Source organism: Mus musculus, chromosome 2 (genome assembly GCF_000001635.26).
Source record: "Mus musculus strain C57BL/6J chromosome 2, GRCm38.p6 C57BL/6J".
Lineage (NCBI taxonomy): Eukaryota > Metazoa > Chordata > Mammalia > Rodentia > Muridae > Mus > Mus musculus.
In genome coordinates, this window is record NC_000068.7 from 41376812 (window position 1) to 41393366 (window position 16555).

General features: G+C 36.6%; 1 protein-coding gene across 10 annotated transcripts in view; it reads right to left on the reverse strand.

Annotated features, from left to right (window-relative positions):
- Lrp1b (low density lipoprotein-related protein 1B) overlaps positions 1 to 16555 on the reverse strand; it is a 2058309-nt gene that overhangs the window by 781522 nt on the left and 1260232 nt on the right. The window lies entirely within an intron of this gene.

The window sequence follows — 16555 nt, forward strand, 5'->3', positions numbered from 1 at the left end:
TGTAACTAAATTAATTTATACATTGTGTTGTGATTCTTAGTCAGGAGATTTTACCTGGGCTGCTACTTAATCACCTGGTTAATTTCTTGGCTTGGTAGAAATCTAAAGTTATGATTTAGTAAAATACCTAATTACAGTGGAAATTCTGATGTCACTAAAGTAACTAGTGAGACCTTGTGACATGCTTTCGACCACTTGGAAGTGTTACCCTTGGTTTGTGTAAATAAGTACTTTGACTGCAGTTTTTGTTACTGCTTTCTCCGTGGTATAAATAGGTATGCTCTGAACATAGTGGAGCACATGTCTTTGTCTTAGGTTGCAGCATCTTTTTGGATATATGCCCAAGTAGTGTACCTGGATCTTAAGGTAAAACTATTTCCAATTTTCTGAGGAACCACCAAGCTGATTTCCAGAGTGGTTCTACCAGCTTGTAATCACACCAGCAATGTAGGAGTATTTATTTTTGGCCAAATCCTCGCCAGCATCTGTTATCACCACCGAGATTTTGATCTCAGAAATTCTGTATGGTATAAGGTAGAATCTAAGGGTTGTTTTGATTTGCATTTTCTTGATGACTAAGGACATTGAACATTTCTTTAAGTGTCATTTGGCCAGTTTAGAATCCTTAGTTGCAAATTCTCTATTTAGCTCTGTACCATATGTTTTAACTGGGTTATTTGATTTTCTGGATTCTAACTTCTTAAGTTCTTTGTATTCTTTGGTTATTAACACTCTTTTGGATGTAGGGTCAATAAAGATCTTTTCCTAATCTGTGTGTTGCCATTTTGTCCTATTGACAGTGCCCTTTGCCTTATAGAAGCTATTCAGCTTCATAAGGTACCATGTGTCAATTGTTGATCTTAGAGCCTGAGCCATTGCTGCTATGTTCAGGAAAATTTCCCTGTGCCAACATTTTGAGGGCCTTTCCCAGTTTTTCTTCTATTATATTCAGCATATCTGCTTTATGTGGAGGTACTTGATACACTTGGACTTGAGTTTTGTACAAGGAGATAGGAATGGAACAATTTGTATTCTTCTGCATGCAGAACTCCAGTTAGACCAGCACCTTTTGTTGAAAATACTGTCTTTTTCTGCTATTATGGTTTTGGGTTCTTTGTCAAAGATCAAGTGACCATAGGTGCGTGGGTTTATTTCTGTATCTTCAATCCTATTCCATTGATCCACCTGCCTGTCTCTGTACAGTTTGAGGTCAGGAGTGGTGATTCTTGCAGAGGTTCTTTTATTTTTGAGAATTGCTTTTGTTTTCCTGGGTTTTTTTGTTATTCCAGATGAAGTTCAGAAATGCACTTTCTATCTCTGTGAAGAATTGAGTTGGGATTTTGATGATGATTGCATTGAATCTGTAGATTGCTTTCGGCAAAATGGCTATTTTTACTATGTTAATGATTATAGGAGGTCTTTCAATCTTCTGAGTTCTTTGATTTCTTTCTTCAAAGACTTGAAGTTCTTGTCTTGGTTAGAGTTACACCAAGATATTTTATATTATTTGTGACTATTAAGAAGTGTGTTATTTCCTTAATTTCTTTCTCATCCCAATTATACTTTATGTAGAGGAAGGCTACTGATTTGTTTGAGTTAATGTTATATCCAGCCACTTTGCTGAAGTTGTTTATCATGTGTAGAAGTTCTCTGGTAGAAGTTTTGGGTTCTGTTAAGTATACTATCATACCATATGCAAATAGTGATATGGTGACTTCTTCCTTAGAAATTTGTATTACTTTGACCTTTTTTTGTTGTCTAATTGATTGAGCTAGAACTACCAGTACTGATAAGATGAACATGTAATTTTTTTTTTTTTTTAGTTTGTTAACATAGTGGCATATGTTTATAGATTTCTGTATGTTGAACCATATCTGCATCCCTGGGATAAAGCCTACTTGATTTCAGTGAATGATCCTTTTGATGTGTTCTTGGATTCTGTTGTAAGAATATTACTGAGTATTTTTGCATCAATATTCATAAGCAAGACTGATCTAAATTCTCTTTCTCTTTTGGGTCTTTGTGTGGTTTAGGTAGCAAAGTAACTGAATTCATAGAATGAATGAGGTTGTGTTCCTTCTGTTTCTGTTTTGAGGAATGATTTGAGAAATATTGGTTGGTATTAGGTCTTCCGCGGATCCCAGTGGAAGAGTTACAGGAAGGATTGAAGGAACTGAAGGGCATTGCAACCCCATATCAAGAACAACAATATCAACTAACTGGACTCCGCTGAGTTCCCAGGGACTAAACCACAAATCTAAGTGTATACATGAGTTGGTTCATGCTACATATGTAGCAGAGGATTGCCTAATCTCCCATCAATAGGAGAGGGGATGTGTGGTCCTGTAGAGCATGTTAACCCAGCAAAGGGGGATGCTAGAGAGCTGAGGCTGGAGTAGGTGGATGGGTGGGTGAGGGAGCACCTTCTTAGAGGCAAAGGGGAGGTGTGTTTGTAGAGGGGAGACCAGAAAGGGGAGCAATATTTGGAATGTAAGTAAATGAAATAATTAATATTAATTAATTAATTAATTAATAGGTAAGTTCTTCGTTTAGTAAAAGGACTTTCCACTACAATCTTTCAAGTGAACAATTATTATTAAGTTGCCCATGAAAGGCTTTTGCAGGGCCGTGGACCAAGAGAGGAAGCATGGTAAAGTCGAGCTAAAGACTTGAAGCCCCGAAGACCCCGAAGGAGCCAGTAGGAGCTTCACCTACTCCAGACACCAGGCTTCTGTCATGTAGCTGCAGACACCTTACCCCAGAGATATTTGTGGCCAAAAGTTACCTAAGGGCAATGCCCCAAGCCCTTCTGCTTGTAGATGAGGCAACCCTAAAACCTCAGTCCAAGTCAATAGGGAAAGAGATGTTATCACAGTCAAGTATTCTCAAAACAGAGTTCACCATGCTAATGAGTTACCTAACGGTCCGGAGGGGATTCCCAATAAGCTTCCCTCCCTATACATTCTTCTATGAAACACTATTTAATCTAAGGCCCACCCTGAGAATGGGGTATGGTTTTTCTCATCCACTTTCCACCATGACAATAAACTGTTTGGAACCATGGACTGCCTCTTTTCACCAAGATCTGCTGTGTCGGGACACGAGGAAGGCCTTCATTTACAGAGCCGTGACCTAATCTCCAATAGAAGACCTCTTCTGTGCTCCCAACCATAACCACCACCAAGCCCGCCATCTGTCAAGTCAAGGGCCATCACCCTGAAACAATTCGGGGCTCCCCCTCTCCTCAGCCCCATGTTAGATGCTGTACCCAGCCTGCTGGCCTTCAACTCCATCCTCAGCTCTTTCATGACTCCCAGTGGTGCCTGTATGTATAAGAACCTGAGAACCCCATAGCCCTGGCCTCATCACAGACATTGGGTCCCCCAAATCATCTCAGGCATTTCCATGCCTCTTTCTATGCTTCCCCATACCCTTAGAGTGTCTTTGTGCTTCCCTATGGCCTAGCACCCACCCAGACAGTGTGGGATAAGCACAGTCAAACTCCCAACATCCCTCCTCCCCAAGTGTCCATGCTCTGTGGCAGGGTATACTCAGGCCCACAACCAAACTGGCTTGGTATGCCTCCCAAAGAATTGCTGTAGCAATACAGAGCCAAAAGTCTACTTAAGCAGGATAATTATCAAGATAGTACTGAACAGGTATTCCAGTCTTCAAAGTTAAATACAGATGACATTTTCCCTAGAGATGTTTTTCCTTTTTGTAACTTTGTATTTAAACACTGTAGGCTATTAAAATATCCAAAGGCTACTTCAAACATCTAAATTATAGTTATTTACAAATTAGGATGTAGACATGAAGGCTAAATTAGGTGCATTCTGGAGATCCAAATAGGCAAAGCAGAAGTGTTCCCTTAAATATATTCAGACATTTGTTTGCCACGTACAAATCCTGATTTCAGTCAGACTTTTCTTCCCACTGCATTCCTGTCTACACAACTATTACTGTTCTTTTATTTATAAGAAACTGAATTTATCAGAAAAGTACTAAGATGGTATGTTATATTCATAAACATCATGATTAGATATTACAGTTTATGAAGCCAGAATTGCATGTAATATTATATATTACTAAAAATGCCCTACCACCATCCATATAAGGTGCAAAGCATTCTTTTTTACTCTGTAGAGAAGACAGGACTTTCCATGTTTTTTAGCACTGGTTGTACTCTTCGCCAGTGTGTCTCCCTTGATCATTTTCAGTCTCATTATTCTTGTACTGTATTTTAAATATAGGGGGCTGGGAATAGCCCAGTATAGAAATAAATCAACAACATGCTTCATTTTCCTTTGTAATGAAACAAATAAGTACAGAAAGAAATAGCAGACTTGTTAGAGAAATCAAACTTAATTTTTCAAAAGGCATATAGATAATATGTGTCAGAGATATGATCTTTGTCAGTGACTTTCCAGACCTTTTCATTGCTATACCATTCTTAACTTCTAGAAGAGAATTACTCATGCTGAGGCCCCCAAATAATAGGATGTTAACTCATACATGAAATCAAGAAGTGTGGCTGAGAGAGATGACTTAGGGATTAAGGACACTGCCTGTTCTTCCATAAGACCTGGGTTCAATTACAAGCACCAACATGAAAGCTCACGACTGTCTGTAATTCCAGTTCCAGGTGATCCAATTTCCTCATGCATACATACATGCAAACAAAATTCCAATGCATATAAATAATGGTAATAAAAATAAAAATATCATTAAAAATCAGGAAGAAACTAAATATTTTACTTCTTATATTTAAGTTACTATAATGCAGTCTATTTTTTCCTTATAATATGTAACATTTTTCTACTCTTCCGAAAGGTCATAGTAGAAGTTAGTGCTTAATGAAAAGATCTTTAAACTTTACATTGCCTCAAACAGTTTTGTTTTCCTGGGGTTACACCCTCAGTTGGTGGTCAGCCAGGAAAACATGTAAAAAGATCTAAGAAATCAGAAATTTTGGGTAGTAACACCCAGGGCCTATGTATCAGGAGAGAGCTGGGGTTTGTTACATCTCTACATCTATATTGTTGGGCTACAGAGCTCTTAATTTGCTCTCACAGGTGCATATACAACAGCCAGGTGGGTTTCCACTCTTAAGAAATCAGTGGAATCGCTGCTTACAGTGGGTATTGCAAGAGATGTAAAGGAGACATGCAGAGATACAATAAATTATTGTGTACACAGGAAAATGCATCCATGGAGAAAGCAGGAAGTGTGAGGAGTATAGTGAAGCCCGAGCATTATCAATGAAAGCAGGATGAAAGGACACAGATCATTGGTGGTGGGGTACTATGGAAGCACACAATCTCTATATGAAATTGGAAGGCTTTTACTTTTTGCCCTTGTCACCCAAGCATTGTGGATTGCTGGGTCGCTATCTTTTCTGTGTTATTTCAAGCATCCAAGTAGCAAGGAGGAATTATTTAGAAAGTCAAATATCTGTCCTGAAAAACTTTATCACAACTCATTGGCAAAACCTTTTCATGCAGATTTGGGACCTATCAGGCCAATCACGTCCATCCAGAACATGACCAGCTGGAAATGTATTGCAATTGTTACTCATTATTGCCAGAAAAGCATGACTTGTATATAAAACATAAATTAAGAGTTTAGTTACAAAGTGAGTCATAGGAGCCAAAATGAAAAGGATAGGTAAAGCCACAAAAATATTAAGGAAATTAAGAAGATACTAAGCTAACAGAATAGGCACAGGAAAGGTGTAAAAAGGAGATACAGTATTAATTTTTATAGCACAAAGAAATAAGAGTTGAAGAGTGAAGTTAGATCTAAATGATGAGAGGAAGAATCTTTTGGTATCTATTAATAACTGTGATAAGATAAATTCAATTGTATCAGTAATAGAGATTTAAAACACTGAAGCAATGATAACATAATTCAGTTCACATTGTTAATTTCCTCCGGCTACTGTTTGGAAAAATGGATAGTTTGAAGCTTGAGTCAGACTCCAGATAACACCAGTTGCTGGAGTCTGGGCCTAAATGTCAACCACAGCTTCTGCTTCTGGAAACATTTGATAGGGTGGTGGAGACCTTGATAATTAGGTGATGTGTGCAGTTGCCAGGCCACATCATAAACACCCATAGCAGGAGGAAGTGCTGTCAGGACAGATGAAAGCTTCCCTAGGCTTAGAGGGATCACATGAGCCATTCTTATGACAGAAAACAAAACAGGAATTCTGAGTTCTATTTTAAGAGTTCCCAGAAGAAAAACTCAGTGGAAGAAACGATTCATTCTTCAGTCTGTCTCTTTTAAATGTTCAAGATTAAACACAGTTTTCTCACATGCAGCATTTCATATCAGTGAAGAGCAAAGATTTATTCACTTTTAGCAAAGTAAACAGAATTAATAAAATTGTGTAGTGTGCTAGCCGAATTGATATGAAAAAGATAGACAAGTGGGAAGGACGTAGAAAATCCTTTTGTGTCACGATGAATGCATAAAACTTAGATTTGTTCTGCGTGCAGAACAAAGATGCACAAATCTATACATCTAACTCATCTTCTTGAACACTTGCTTATTTTGAAGTCATTTGCCTTACTAAACACAAATACACAGGAAGATTTGGATTTTATATTCCCCTCTCAGCATTATCTTCCCACATAATTAAAACAACTAAAAGGAGTCCACACCTATTCTCAGTCATTTAGGTATTTGTGAGTTCTTTTCTTTTAGCTAAACTGTTTTTTAAGTCCTCGAGTTTTATTCATCTTAACTTTGTTGCCAAGTACAACTACCCACTTTTTATAGTGGCTGATTTTCCTCTGTGCAGAGAGAAGCATCCTTCAGACAAGCATGTAATGACTGTTCTAACATTAGATTCAAACTGTGTAACTCCCCTGAGTTCTGGTTTCCTCAGCTTTAAGGCTTGGCATAGTCTATCTTTGTGCTAGTGTTGTCTCAGCGGAGTGCTTCAGTTATGGCTGTGTGTTTATATGCATGCTCATGCTGTTTTACTCTTGTGTTCCCATGTTGCTGATGCTGGTTATTATATTTTGAACTAATGGAATTTTACTGTATTTTTACCCTAAGGCATTTAAACTAAGTATACAATTTGGGAAATCTGATAAACAAACAAATACATACATACATACATATATACATATATAGTCCTGGTAGAAATGTTGCAACTGATCATGGAATTTATCTCAATATATAAATGAATTTACTGTTACTAAATGTTTGTAATTGGAAGACTAGCAACTTTCTAAGAACAGAAAGGAACTGCAATCTCTCTCTCTCTCTCTCTCTCCCACACGAGAGAGTGAGAGCACATGTAATGTATTCATTCAATTTCTTGTTTAGTAATTATGATGAAGTCATCGTTACTCTCAAAGGAAAGTTTGGGAATATGGTGAATTAATTAAGATCTGAGACCAATCAGTTGTTTTCTTTACTTGCTTTAATGGGTTTTATGCCTTAGCTTGTGATCCATTGTTCACTGCTTTGAACAGTAAAATGCACTGTGCTGCCTGTATAGCCAGCTTCTTTCAGATCATGTGTCGTATATAGTTCTGCCTGGTTCAACTTTCTTCTCAAATTTTCAATGAATCATAAGGTATTAAAGATTCCTTCACCAATAGAACTTACTTGCTCAAGACCTACTTCCTAGAGATTTTTTTTCCTTCATAGAAGCCTGTCTGCAGTAGATTTCTGACCTCACCCCACTTATCCACAGAATAGGGGATGCCTTAGCTTCTCCTTACCTCATAGCAGCTTAGCTTTCCTCTAAAAATGTTGAGCTCTTCTTGGTTTTCAGAAAACTTTAGAAATCTTATGATTTTCTCTCTTACATATGTGCATGTGCGAACACACACACATGTACACGCATGCACACACACACACACACACACACACACACTCACACACTCTGTGTTCAGAGCCTGGGTCAGTACTGGGGTCTAGCTTCTTCTCTATACATAATGTGTGCCCTATTCCTAAGTAGATGCTACCTGTTTTGTGACATGATGACTTAGCAATAAAGACACATGTGAGGCTTCCATTCTAATCTAAATGATGTGTATTTTTTTTAATTAGGTATTTTCCTCAATTATATTTCCAATGTTATCCCAAAAGTCCCCCATACCCTCCCCCCCCACTCCCCTAACCACCCATTCCCACTTTTTGGCCCTGGCATTCCACTGTACTGGGGCATATAAAGTTGGCATGTCCAACTCTTTCCAGTGATGGCCAACTAGGCCAACTAGGTCAACTTTTGATACATAAACAGCTAGCGTCAAGAGCTCCGGGGTACTGGTTAGTTCGTAATGTTGTTGCACCTATAGGGTTGCAGATCTCTTTAGCTCCTTGGATTATTTCTCTAGCTCCTCCATTGGGGGCCCTGTGATCCATCCAATAGCTGACTGTGAGCATCCACATGTACATATGTGTTTGCTAGGCCCCGGCATAGTCTCACAAGAGACAGTTATATCAGGGTCCTTTCAGTGAACTCTGCAATGGTGTCATCATTTGGAGGTTGATTATGGGATGGATCCCTGGATATGGCAGTCTCTAGATGGTCCATCCCTTTGTCTCAGCTCCAAACTTTGTCTCTGTAACTCCTTCCATGGGTGTTTTGTTCCCAATTCTAAGAAGGGGCAAAGTGTTCACACTTTGGTCTTCCTTCTTCTTCAGTTTCATATGTTTTGCAAATTGTATCTTATATCTCAGTTATACTAATTTTCTGGGCTAATATACACTTATCATTGAATACATATCATTTGAGTTCTTTTGTTATTGTGTTACCTCACTCAGGATGATGCCCTCCAGGTCCAACCATTTGCCTAGGAATTTCATAAATTCATTCTTTTTAATAGCTGTATAGTACTCCATTGTGTAAATGTACCACATTTTTGTATCCATTCCTCTGTTGAGGGGCATCTGGGTTCTTTCCAGCTTCTGGCTATTATAAATAAGGCTGCTATGAACATAGGGGCTCATGTGGCCTTCTTAACAGTTGGAACATCTTCTGGATATATGCCCAGGAGAGGTATTGCAGGATCCTCTGTTAGTACTATGTCCAATTTTCTGAGGAACCGCCAGACTGATTTCCAGAGTGGTTGTACAAGCTTGCAATCCCACCAACAATGGAGGAGTGTTCCTCTTTCTCCACATCCTCACCAGCATCTGCTGTCACCTGAATTTTTTATCTTAGCCATTCTGACTGGTATGAGATGGAATCTCAGGGTTGTTTTGATTTGCATTTCTCTGATGATTAAGGATGCTGAACATTTTTTCAGGTGCTTCTCAGCCACTTGGTATTCCTCAGGTGAGAATTCTTTGTTTAGCTCTGAGCCCTATTTTTTAATGGGGTTATTTGATTTTCTGTAGTCCACCTTCTTGAGTTCTTCATATATATATATTGGATATTAGTCCCCTATCTGATTTAGGATAGGTAAAGATCCTTTCCCAATCTGTTGGTGGTCTTTTTGTCTTATTGACAGTGTCTTTTGCCTTATAGAAGCTTTGCAGTTTCATGAGGTCCCATTTGTCAATTCTTGATCTTACAGCACAAGCCATTGCTGTTCTATTCAGGAATTATTCCCCTGTGACCATCTCTTCGAGGCTTTTCCCAGCTTTCTCCTCTATAAGTTTCACTGTCTCTGGTTTTATGTGGAGATCCTTGATCCACTTAGATTGGACCTTAGTACAAGGAGATAGGAATGGATCAATTTGCATTCTTCTACATGATAACCACCAGTTGTGCCAGCACCATTTGTTGAAAATGCTGTCTTTTTTCCACTGGATGGCTTTAGCTCCCTTGTCAAAGATCAAGTGACCATAGGTGTGTGGGTTCATCTCTGGATCTTCAATTCTATTCCATTGGTCTACTTGTCTGTCACTATACCAGGACCATGCAGTTTTTATCACAATTGCTCTGTAGTAAAGCTTTAGGTCAGGCATGGTGATTCCACCAGAGGTTCTTTTATCCTTGAGAAGAGTTTTTGCTATCCTAGGTTTTTTAGTTACTCCAGATGAATTTGCAGATTGCTCTTTTTAATTCATTGAAGAATTGATTTGGAATTTTGATGGGGATTGCATTGAATCTGTAGATTGCTTTTGGCAAGATAGCCATTTTTTACAATGTTGATCCTGCCAATCCATAAGCATGGGAGATCTTTCCATCTTCTGAGATCTTTAATTTCTTTCTTCAGAGACTTGAAGTTCTTATCATACAGATCTTTCACTTCCTTAGTTAGAGTCACGCCAAGATATTTTATATTATTTGTGACTATTGAGAAGGGTGTTGTTTCCCTAATTTCTTTCTCAGCCTGTTTATTCTCTGTGTAGAGAAAGGCCACTGACTTGTTTGAGTTAATTTTATATCCAGCTTCTTCATTGAAGCTGTTTGTCAGGTTTAGGACATCTCTCGTGGAATTTTTAGGGTCACATATATACTATTATATCATCTGCAAAAAGTGATAAATTGACTTCTTCTTTTCTAATTTGTATCCCCTTGATCTCCTTTTGTTGTCGAATTGCTCTGGCTAGGACTTCAAGTACAGTGTTGAATAGGTAGGGAGAAAGTGGGCAGCCTTGTCTAGTCCCTGATTTTAGTGGGATTGCTTCCAACTTCTCACCATTTACTTTGATGTTGGCTACTGGTTTGCTGTAGATTGCTTTTATCATGTTTATGTGTGGGCCTTGAATTCCTGATCTTTCCAAGACTTTTATCATGAATGGGTGTTGGATCTTGTTGAATGATTTTTCTGCATCTAAGGAGATGATCATGTGGTTTTTGTCTTTGAGTTTGTTTTTATAATGGATTCCCTTGATGGATTTCCGTATTTTAAACCATCCCTGTATCCCTGGAATAAAACCTACTTGGTCAGGATGGATGATTGCTTTAATGTGTTCTTGGATTCGGTTAACGAGAATTTTATTGAGTATTTTTGCATCTATATTCATAAGAGAAATTGGTCTGAAGTTCTCTATCTTTGTTGGATCTTTCTGTAGTTTAGGTATCAGAGTAATTGTGGTTTCATAGAATGAGTTGGATAGAGTACCTTCTACTTCTATTTTATGGAATAGTTTTTGCAGAACTGGAATTAGATCTTCTTTGAAGGTCTGATAGAACTCTGCACTAAACCCATCTGGTCCTGGGCTTTTTTTGGCTGGGAGACTATTAATGACTGCTTCTATTTCTTTAGGGGATATGGGACTGTTTAGATCGTTAACTTGATCCTGATTTAACTTTGGTACCTGGTACCTGTCTAGAAATTTATCCATTTAGTTCAGGTTTTCCAGTTTTGTTGAGTATAGCCTTTTGTAGAAGGATCTGATGGTGTTTTGGATTTCTTCAGGATCTGTTGTTATGTCTCCCTTTTCATTTCTGATTTTGTTAATTAGGATGCTCTTCCTGTACCCTCTAGTGAGTCTAGCTAAGGGTTTATCTATCTTGTTGATTTTTCTCAAAGAACCAGCTCCTAGTTTCGTTGATTCTTTGAATAGTTCTTCTTGTTTCCACTTGGTTGATTTCACCCCTGAGTTTGATTATTTCCTGCCCTCTACTCCTCTTGGGTGAATTTTCTTCCTTTTTTTTTTCTAGAGCTTTTAGGAGTATTGTCAAGCTGCTAGTGTGTGCTCTCTCTAGTTTCTTTTTGGAGGCACTCAGAGCTATGGGTTTCCCTCTTAGAAATGCTTTCATTGTGTCCCATAGGTTTGGGTATGTTTTGCCTTCATTTTCATTAAAATCTAAAAAGTCTTTAATTTCTTTCTTTATTCCTTCCTTGAGAAGAGTGTTATTCAGTTTCCACATGAATGTTGGCTTTCCATTTTTTATGTTGTTATTGAAGATCAGCCTTAGTCCATGATGGTCTGATAGGATGCATGGGATAATTTCAATAATTTGTATCTGTTGAGGCCTGTTTTGTGACCAATTATATGGTCAAATTTGGAGAATGTCCCGTGAGGTGCTGAGAAGAAGGTATATCCTTTTGTTTTAGGATAAAATGTTCTGTAGATATCTGTTAATTCCATTTGTTTCATAACTTCTGTTAGTTTCCCTGTGTCCCTGTTTAGTTTCTGTTTCCACAATCTGTCTATTCACTAGGCCTTTGTCACCAATGAAAGGTCTAATGGATTTGCTAGATCTCCTTGGTTTATTCCCTTCTATTTTGGTAACTTTTGCATTCTTTCAGCACACAGGTTTGATTCTTTGTTTGAAAGCAAATCAAGCACATTCTAAGGCCTCATACACAGTCTGGAATTGAGATTGGCTTAATATAATTTGCGATGTGGTCATCAAGACCATTTAATACTAGGGTAAAATAAGATGAAATTGATATAACTTTGATATACTTTGGTTTATTTTTTTCTGTTTGTTTACTTGGGTTTTTTAATCAGTTGGAAGAGCTCAATAGGAAAGTCTGGAAAAGAACACGTAGATGCTCAGGCACAAATTGCTTTTATATTAACACATAGACACAGACACACAAAAAATGTAAAAAACCACCTTCCATCTACTCTTCTAAACTATTTCTCTAGTTAGTTGAAGGAATATTAAAATTACATCTATAAAAAATATTGGGATGCTTCATATAACATTCTACTTTTATAAAATCTACCACAAATATTTCACATATACTCTGAATATAGTAAAAATGATTAGCTAATAAATAAACAAAAAATGACTGAAGACTGAATAATTTTCTTTCTAAATAACTGAGAAATCCAACTTTCCAATCATTGCCCAAATTTAGCTATCAAGTTCACCGATATATATATGTATATATATATATATATATATATGTGTGTGTGTGTGTGTGTGTGTGTGCGTGTGTATACATATATATATTAATATAAATTGCATTCACCATATTTTACATTTGAAATTTAAATATTGTCTTATAAACTCGCCTATTTTATTTCATGGAAATGTTCATTATGAAAAATTTGAGGAAGGATATTATCTAGCTTCATCTTTAAGGGTGACCCTATTTGCAGAAGATTATGTTTTCTGGGATAGAGATATGTTGAGATAGCGTCTTGTTAAAAACTCTTACTATTTTTAAAAGACAGAGGTTTAGATCATAGCACTAACATGGAGCCAACAACCTCCAGTTTTGGGATAGATAAGGCCCTATTCTTAGCTCCATGTATTTACATAGTGAGATCCTGGGATATACTTGAAATCAAAGCACTGAAATGCATAAAATAAGTAAATCTTTAGAAAGAGAGAATATGCCAATACATACATATATGAGACATATGTGCAAGGGAAGGAGAACAAACTCTTTAAATATTAGTGGTTTTCTCTTCTTATTTTGAACCTTTCTTTCTCCACATGGTATCTTGACTTTTCTCTGTGTGTGTGTGATATTCTATGAAATACATGTGTAGAGTTATGCAAGACAATTTGTTATTCAGCATATACGTCTACTACTTGTGCTCTCAGGAAAGAGTGGGCAACCTGCAGAACAATTGAACTCTTCAATCTCTTTCATTTATTACATTTTATTAAAATACAAACATTTACCTGTTGAGCAACTCTGAGCACTGGGGAATCTGTGCCCATTGCTTTGAACAATGTTAGGGCTGCAAAATAATGATATCCATTCTTACTTTTTCAGATTGCCTTTAGTTTCATAATCAGTAAGAGTGTTGGGTAATGAAATGAGCAAGGATTACAATGTTTTCAATTATAATTTAAACTGAAAAGGCCTCCCAATTGTTTTCATTTCTTATCAAGGTTTATAAGCCATCATGTTCAGGTTTGTATATAAATAAGCATACCATTAAAAGTCTGTATGATGAAATCCTATGGTGGCAATGATTTTCTATATGAGGACAGGTGTGGCATTTAATTGTATGACTTTGACATTTAGACATATTTCTGGAGAGGGTTTGGGTGATTTAGATAATGAGAATAAAGTAAAATCTAGTTACATTTTCATATAAGTAAGGAAATAGATGCTGACAATTAAAACAGGCTCTGAAGGATTCTACAAACTATTTTAAGAACCATGAATAGCACTGTGAATTGTGCTACTTCTACCAAATCATGGACAGTACTCAATTACTGAGAGGTGAATTAATTATTTTGTAGATGGCCTTCTTGACTCTATTCTTTTTCATTTCCTTCTTAGTTTAATGGCTTTTCCTCTCAATAACTGAAAACAGTGTGACATTTGAGAAGCACATCTTGACTAGACTACAGAGTGGGAATCACAAGGCACAACTTGACCGTGGTAAGTAAAGAGCCCTCACTGGTACTTTTCACTTTTGTTGCAAGAAAAGGACACAAGAGGAGCTATGCCCTCCTGTTAGCTGTTGCTTCCTGTTGCTAACCATATTGTTTACTCTGACATTTAGATACATAATATTCTCATAATGTAAAAGCTATGTGGCCTTGGCATAAGTATAGATCCATTCATTAACAATTTTTTTGGATGGTAATGAGAATGAAAGGCTTTCCACATTAACAATGTTCTCATAATAACAGTATATTTATAATTTAGTTTCCCCCAAACATGTAGTGGTATGATCTTAATACTGTCTTTTTAGGCCTCATGAAGTCCCATTTCTTAATTGTTGATATTTGAGCCTGAATGTTAGTGTTCTGTTCAGGAAATTTCCCCTGTGCCAATGCGTTCAAGGCTCTTTCCCAATTTCTCTTTATATTAGATCCAGTGTGTCATGTTTAATATTGAGGTCCTTGATCCACTTGGACTTGAACTTTGTGTAAGGTAATAAATATGGATCTATTTCCATTCTTCTTTATACAAACCACCAGTTATATCAGAACCATTTATTGAAGATGCTTTCTTTTTATTCCACTGTATGGTTTTGGCTTCTTTGTCAAAGATCTAGTGTCCATAGGTGTATGGATTTACTTTTGGGTCCTCTATTCCATTAATCAACCTGTCTGTCTCTGTACAAATACCATATGGGTTTTATCACTATTCTTTTGTAATACAGTTTCAGGTCTGGCATGGTGATTCCTCTAGAAGTTCTATTATTGTGAGAGTTCTCTTGGCTATCCTGGGTTTTGTTTTTCCATATGAATTTGAGAATTGTTCTTTCCATGTCTGTGAAGAATTGTGTTGGATTTTGTTGCATTGAATCTGTAGATTGCTTTTGGTAAAATGGCCATTTTCACTATGTTAATCCTACCAATCCATGAGCATGGGAGATCTTTCCATCTTTTGAGGTCTTCTTCAATTTCCTTCTTCAGAGTTCTTGTCATATAGCTCTTTCACTTGCATGGTAAGATTACACCAAGATGATATATTATACTATTTGTGGATATTGTGAAGCATGTTGTTTCCCTAATTTCTTTCTCAGACTGTTGATCATTTATATAAAAGAAGGCAACTTATTTGCTTCAGTTTATTTTATCCTGCCTCTTTGCTGCAGTTGTTTACCAACTGTAGTAGTTCTCTGGTGGAATTTGGGAGTAACTCATATGTACTATCATATCATCTGTAAATAATGGCACTCTGATTCCTTCATTTCCAATTTGTAGCCTCTTGATTTCCTTTTGTTATTTAATTGCTCTAGCTAGAACTTCAAGTATTATATTGAAAAGGCAGGGAGAGAGTATGTAACCTTATCTTGTTTGGAATTTTAGTCGAATTGCATCTAGTTTCTCTCCATTTAGCTTGATGTTGGTTTGCTATATAATGATTTTATTGTGTTTAAGTATGTGCCATGAATTCCTGAACTTCCCAGGACTTTTAACATGAAGGAGTGGTGTACTTTGTGAAATGCTTTTCCATCATCTAATGAGATTATCATATTTTTCCCCTATAATTTGTTTATATAATGTAATACATTGATGGATTTTCATATATTAAACAATCCATGAATGTCTGAGATGAAGTCTACTTGATTGTGGTGAACGATAATTTTCATGTGTTCTTGGATTCTGTTTGTGAGAATTTTATTGAGTAATTTACATTGATATCTATAATTGAGATTGGTCTGAATTTCTCTTTGTTAGGTAATAAATAGAATTAGGTAGTGCTTCTTTTCTTTCTATTTTGTGGAATAGTTTTATGATTATTGATATTGCCTCTACTCTGAAGGTCTGGTAGAATTTTCACTAAGCCATCTGGCCCTGGGTTTTTTTTTGGTTGGGGCATTTTTAATGAGTTCTTCTATTTCCTTAGGGGTTATGCTACTGTTTACATAGGTGGTCCACACTCTCCATAGATATTCAATGTTGTAACTGAAGTCCTAGCTAGAGGAATAAGACAACTAATCAAGACTATATATATATATATATATATATATATATATATATATATATATACACATTGGAAAGGAAATAGTCAAAGTATGTTTATTTGAAGATTATATATATATATTTATTAATTATATAAGATTATTATATATATATATATATATATATATATATATCATAGCTGAAAAATAAAAGAACTGCTGGAGGTCTCATCACTCCCAATTTCAAGTGTTACTACAAAATTATAATAATAAAACCCACAAAGTAATAGCTTGAAAACAGTAAAATTAATCAATGAAATTGAATTGAAGACCTAACTATAAACCTCAAACCTAT